At 46.6% G+C, this 6330-nt stretch overlaps 1 non-coding gene across 1 annotated transcript; it reads right to left on the bottom strand.

The window, feature by feature from the left end:
* Positions 1-5576: 5576 nt before the first annotated feature.
* Positions 5577-5740, bottom strand: LOC111752915 (U1 spliceosomal RNA). Its single transcript, XR_002787809.2, has one exon. It is a non-coding gene; the product is annotated as a U1 spliceosomal RNA (small nuclear RNA).
* Between the last annotated feature and the right edge of the window lie 590 nt (positions 5741-6330).

Consider the following 6330-nt stretch of genomic DNA (forward strand, 5'->3'; position numbering starts at 1 on the left):
TGGCAGTCAGACAAACCTCTATCCTCCAACCGTTTTACCAATTCTGACAGCAGCCATCCCTCCCGCAGCACTCTGTACTTCTCTTCTGGGTTCGATGATCCATTCCAATGGCCCCACAGAACTCACAGACCACACTTACAGTTTAGTGGTTTATTAAGGAAGTAACAGGGTACAACTCAGGATCAGGATCTGGAAGCACATAGGCAAAGTCTCCCTTCCTCAGGGCAGGATATCTCTCAGCTCCTCTCAGCCATTCAGGGCTTCTCTTGGCTCTGTTGTCTGTCACCACCAGTTCTGCCATACCCGTTGACCTGTGTTACATCTCTTTTAAGAGGTTCTTTACCTGTTCTCTCTCTCTCTCTGCTGCTTCACTCTTCTTTCTTCCTGTCTGAAAGACCTCTGTGGGGTTAACTGTATATATATACAAGTTCCTCATCAATTTCAAGGCATGGCCCTCCCACCGGGGCCATGAATTCAACAATCCCCTCTCCATAGGCCACAGACACTTCATTTGCATAGTAGACTACAAATACTCTATTTTCATAGCCTGTAGTCATTGTATTTGCATGGTACATTGACCAATCCTGCAAGGTGCATACTAATTACAGGGCAGGCTGCAAGCAGCTCAGGGCCAGACAAAAGGTATCAAACCTCAAGTTGTTTACAGCTTACTCAGGAAATGTGAAGCAACCTGAACAAAAGTAACAAACCCTGGGTGTAGAAAACTAGGGCAAAAGTTAACTCCTCAGGCCTTGGTAGGGGGGTGCGGGGGAGGAATCTCTCAAGCTCTTTTACCAAAGAACCAAGGCAAAAGGTCACTTAAAAGATCTCATGTCACCACAGGTGTGTTGGGGTGTTATCTGGAGAGAGCTGTCTGGCAATAGACGTAGGACTTGGGCGTAAGACCTCAAGCAGGGCAGCTGTCACCCAAAGAAGTCTGAGGGAAGTTTAGATGTTTAAACGGCATTTGATGAAGTGTTGCCACCTGGTTTGTGATACCAGTGCTCCTTCTGATCTCTACAAAGAAGGCATCAAGGTGGGCTCGATGCGCTTGTTATGCATGGTGGGTATGAATATGGAATTAGATACATACTTATATTAAAATACTCATCCTTGTACCACCTAAAATTATCTCAAGTACTACCAGTGCTACCCATACCACATACACGGAAACTGGCTATTTAAAAGAAAAAAAAAAAACCCAACCCCACCTTGGGGTACAAAGTTACTTGCTGTGATGGACTCTCCTAATGCGACCTCTCAGGCCAAGGGCACAAAAACCCATAAGTACCAAGGAAACGTAGCCCATCATAATTCTTCCGAGAAGAATTAGAGAGCTAGACGGATCTCCAAAAACTATTGCAGGCACCCTCTCTCTCATTTACAGACAGAGAAACTGGTTCTGAGTTGAGGTCCGTGACTTCCCCAAGGCATGTGGCAAGGCTGGTGCTGATGAAGCAAAGTTCTTGGTCCCCCTGAGTCTGGGAAGATGTAGCTAGGATGCAGGTAGATTCACTCAGGACAAGGCCCCAGCACAAGAGTCTACTGGTGGGACATTTGAGACTAAGACCCAGGATCTAAGGGCTGTATATTTTCAGAGCGATCCTACCAGAAAGCACATTCTTATACTCTCAAATCAATGAGGAATTTCAAGTCTCTGTCCTTTTACTAAGATTGGTGTTCCAATCTCCAAACCCTGGGCACTTTTTTCTACCTTACACCTTTTTTCTTAGATTTTTAAGCAGATTTTGGTACATGAAATTCTCAGGAATAAAGGGATTACAGCTAATTTCTTTCAACATCGATTGAATTCACCTGACGTCTTCATGGGCTGGTTGGAATCCACATTCTTTCCTCCTCTTTTTTTTTGCTTCACTGTAAACTATAACTCCACGGCAATCTCAATATCAATTTCTCTGTGGAAAAAATCTAGCTAAGCAATCAAGAAATGCACATAAATTGCAGGGATTTATTGTAATAGAACAGAAGTCTGACAAGCAAACAAAATGTTCTGACTGTTCAGCAACTGACCACCAATCTCTGGGTGTCTTCATGTGACTTGAGGGTCTGAAATTTAAGTCAACAGGAGCTGGAGCTTCCTGAAGCTGGAAATCATTTATGAGGAGGAACATGTCTTTGCTACAGAGGACTGGGGGTTCTGGGTAAACCTAAAAATAGAAGCCCCAAAGTCATTGACTGAGTCTGGATTGAGATAACGGATAAAGTCAGAGACCACAATTAGTAGCTAATGAAGAACTTTGAAAGGGAAAGCTGTATGCAAAGGTACTCTCCACCTGTCATCTCCTATAGGTTCTGGTTCTTCTCTGCATAGAGAAGAGTGTTTGAATTCTTAGTGACACCTGGCCGTGGACCTCCATGCAGGGCCAGCCTCATGGGCACGTGACCTGTACAGTCACCGAGGGCCTCACACTCAGAAGGATCCTCGCGCTTGGTTTAATGTTCTGCTGTCATCGTCTTGGAATTACTTATAAGTTTATCTTTGAACTTGTGTTTTGTAAGTGAAATTCAGTTAGACAAGGAAGCCAGCAGGTGAGTAGAGGAAATGCGCACAATACATCCGTCTGCCGGCAATTTCTTGCTGGCTCATTTACATACAGCAATCTTGAAAACCTCATGAGCACAGAATTAAGGTGCACCAACAATGCATGGAGATTCAGCAAGACTCGGTGTCACTACTAGGTGTCAAGCACAAGACAAGGCAGAGTCAAGGCATGACAGATTCAGATGGTAAAGAAAAAAAAAGATCCTTTTTTATATTCAGATAGTTTATTACTTCCATGGGCAGTGGAAGGAAAGGCTGTCAAAGGTGCCAGCTACTCATGGCCCTCTCCTAAGTCGACACCCAAAAAAGGTGGCCAGATCACTGCAACAGAAGTAATTGGAAGCTCTGTTGCTGAGGAGTCAAAGCCTTGCTGCAGCTGAGCAGTTTTATGTCCTATGGCTCTGCCCTAAGGAGGGCTAGGTGAAAAGTCCCACTCCTCACTGGAAGCAGGGAGGTGGACGGGAAAACTGTCTAGCGGCGGCCTCCCACAAGAAAGAGAGGCAGATGAGAAAAGGGTCAAGCTCCTCACAAGACTGTCTATCCTATGTTCCTGGGCGGAGGACTTGGTGTCTTGGTCATCTAGTGCTGCCGTAACAGAAATACCCCAAGTGGATGGCTTTAACAAAGAGAAATTTATTCTCTCACAGTCTAGTAGGTTTCAAGTCCAAATTCAGGGTGTCACCTTCAGGGGACGGTTTTCTCTCTCTGTTGGCTCTGGAGGAAGATTCCTTCTCATCAATCTTCCCCTGGGTGGGGAGCATCTCAGGTGCAGGGACCCCAGAGTCCAAAGGACACGTTCTGCTCCCGCTGCTGCTGGTGGTATGAGGTCCCCATTCTCTGCTTCCTTCTGTTTGCTTTTATCTCTTTATATCTTCCCCCTCCCACGCCCCAGGGAAACTCCCTTTACCTTAGATCAGGGATGTGACCTGGGTAAGGGTAGTGTTAAGATCCCACCCTAATCCTCTTTTAACATAAAATTACAATCACATAATGGGGGACAACCACAGAATACTGGGAATCATGGCCTAACCAAGTTGACACCTGTTTTGAGGTGGACACAATTCAATCCATGACACTTGGGTTCTGGCCTATGTGGACATGTACAAGGTGGGCAGAACACCATGGTGGAGCCGTTCCCCTCCCTGCAGGGGTGTGTCTAAAACTGACGGGAGCACTAAGAGCCCTGGGGAGAAATGCTTTCTTGTCAACCAGAACTTGTTTCAGGATCTTCAGGCTGTGAAAACAGACAGGATTTTTTACTGACATTAAGAAGAACGTCAGCCATGGAATTCTCCCTCCCTCTTTTTTTCTAGTGTTAGGGATTGAATCGTGTCCCCCGAAGAGATATCTTGAAGTCCTAACCCCTGTACCTGTGAACGTGACCTTTTTGGGGGTAATAAGGTCTTTGAAGATAAACCCACTGCGGTGGAGTCAATTCCGACTCATAGCAAGTGTATAGGACCGAGAAGAAAACTGCCCCGTAGGGTTTCCGAGGTTGTAAATCTTATTTTTTTTTAATTGCTTTTTAGGTGAAAGTTTACAGCACAAATTAGTTTCTCGTTCAAAAATTTATACACAAATTGTTTTGTGACATCGGTTGCAATCCTCACAACGTGTCAGCATTCTCTCCCTTTCCCTTTAGGCCCCAGGTTCCCCGTGTCTTTTCGTCCAGGTTTCCTGTCCCTTCCTGCCTTCTCCTCTTTGCTCTGGGGCAGGTGTTGTCCATTAGGTCTCCTATACTTGATTGAACTAAGAAGCTCATGCCTCACATACGTTACTGTTTGTTTTCTAGGCGTGTCTACTCTTTTTCTTGTTTGGTCTTTTTTTTTTTAATTGTACTTTAGATGAACGTTTACAGAGCAAACTAGCATCTCATTAAAAAATTAATACACATATTGTTTTGTGACATTGGTTGCCAACCCCACAACACATCAGCACTCTCCTCTTCTCCACCGTGGATTCTCCATGACCAGCTTTCCTGTCCCCTCTTGCCTTCTTGTCCTTGACTTAGTGTTTCTCCAGAGTCTGTCAGACCAGTAAGTTTGGTCTTTTTTTTCTGAGTTAGAATTTTGTTCTACATTTTTCTCGGGCTCTGTCTGGGACCCCCTATTGTGATTCCTGTCAGAGCAGGTGGTGTTGGTAGCCCGGCACCATCTACTTGTGCTAGACTCAGGCTGTGCTACTTGTGATCCATTAGGCTTTTGGACTAACCTTTCCCTTGTGTCTTTGGTTTTCTCCATTCTCAAGGCAGTAAATCTTTACCAGAAGCCGACTGCCACTTCTTGCTCCCACTGTTTGAAGACAAGTTACCAGTAAAGTAATACCAGAGAAGGGTGAGTCCTAGTCCTAATCCTTTCTGAGTGCTGTTTCATAAAACAGAAGAGATGCGCAGTGAGGATCAGGCACAGAAGGAAGATACCATGTGAGCAAGATCCCTCACAGACCAAGGAAGACCAAGAAATTGAACTCCCGGGAACCACCGACAAGGAAGGCTCTTTCCCCCAGAAGCCCACAGGGAGGATAACCCCGCAGACGCTCTAAATTGGGACGGACTCCTCTCCTAGCCCCTGGAGCACTGAGGTAGACAAACATGCGCTCTGAAAACCGAAACTTAGCTGCATTTCCATTGTAGCAGGTCTCAAAAACCGAAACTTAGCTGCATTTCCATTGTAGCAGGTCTCAAAAACCGAAACTTAGCTGCATTTCCATTGTAGCAGGTCTCAAAAACCGAAACTTAGCTGCATTTCCATTGTAGCAGGTCTCGGTAAGAAAGTTTGAGCAACGATACCAATAACCCAGTAGAGAACCTCAAGCCTTCTTTTGAGCGGATCTCTTCGGTAACTAAGAATCAAAGTGGTTTTGTCTCACATGGAAAGATTTCAACTAAGAAGCACTTAGTGGTTTCATCACACATAGAGAAATAGCGTCCTTTGGCGCGACTCTACACCAGTTGGTAAAGTGCAAGTGCAGGGTGGGGCCACAGCAGACGTTAACTTTCAAATACAACAAAGATCAGGAGAAAGCGCGAACGCAGTCCCCCACTGCCACAAATTATGCAGTTGACTTTCACCACACTTGGGGAAATGGCAGGGGTCAGCACATCCTGAGTGCAATGGATAAACCCCGCCCTGGAAAACCACCTTCGTGGTCATGGTATTTTTCCTGCCAGGTAAGTATGAGTTTCTCCTCTGCCGCCCCCACACAGCCTCCCACTCCTTACTCTTTACGCAGACGGTCATTTCGCTAGCCTCACTCCCGACCCCTCAGAGCCCTTCTACGCTCCTAGAGCACACAATTTCATGGACAGACCTTGACTCCTTCCCACACCACCAACAGTCATAACGTCTTTAAGCAGCACATGCCGATCCAGCAGCCACTATCTACATAAGACACTGCCCCGTCAGTGACATCACCGACCGCGCTCTTCCCTCCTACCCACGGCCCGCCCCCTCCCGGCGTTTTCCTCCTCCCGTCCCTCCCAGACGGCCAATGAGCGGGCCGGCAGTCGGAGGAAGAAGTGACGTCTACCTTCCCCCGCCCCAACGGCCACCGTTTACTCGGCGAGCGGAGTCCCGGGCCTGGCCCAGCCGCGTCTCTCCCGGACTGCGCGGCTTCTTCACCTCTCATTCCCACACCTCTTGGGCGTTCGGCTGAAGCCTGTGCAACCTTCTCGGAATAATGAGTGGCTCTTAACACGTAGAATAGAGCAAAAATTGATATTAGCCCTGCCTCAAAATCATTTTTTTCCATGGCATAAAAGGTATCCT

This window comes from Loxodonta africana, chromosome 3 (assembly GCF_030014295.1).
Source record: "Loxodonta africana isolate mLoxAfr1 chromosome 3, mLoxAfr1.hap2, whole genome shotgun sequence".
NCBI lineage: Eukaryota > Metazoa > Chordata > Mammalia > Proboscidea > Elephantidae > Loxodonta > Loxodonta africana.